We start from the raw sequence: 497 nt of genomic DNA on the forward strand, positions 1-497 counted from the left end.
GCCCCATTGTGTGTGTGTGTGTGTGTGTGTGTGTGTGTGTGTGTGTGTGTGTGTGTGTGTGTGTGTGTGTGTGTGTGTGTGTGTGTTCAGTGAGGATGATATTAACACTGTTTTAACTTTGAAATAAATGGTAAACTCTACAGTTGAGTTAGCAAGAAACTGTTGAAGCAGTTGAAGTAATGGAAAGGATATTATTGTGGTATGTGAAGTTGAGACAGCCAGGCAATAACTTTCCATATTGGAAAAAATATGGGAAAAAGCCCTCCTCCATGAAAATTGAGCCAATGAACATCCATCTAGACACAGCGGATAAGAAACCAGGGTAGCTGGACTTGAAGGGGGTGGAGTTATTAGAGCAAAATAATGTGAAGGGACAAAAAACTGCGTCTCAGATTTCAATCAATATTAATTATACAGTAAAACACCATTTTCCCCCTCTCGTGAATGTTTGCGAAGAGAGGAAGGTGGAGCCTGATGGGAAGGTTCCCTCCCATCTT

The sequence above is a fragment of the Argentina silus genome (genome assembly GCF_951799395.1).
Source record: "Argentina silus genome assembly, chromosome: 11".
NCBI lineage: Eukaryota > Metazoa > Chordata > Actinopteri > Argentiniformes > Argentinidae > Argentina > Argentina silus.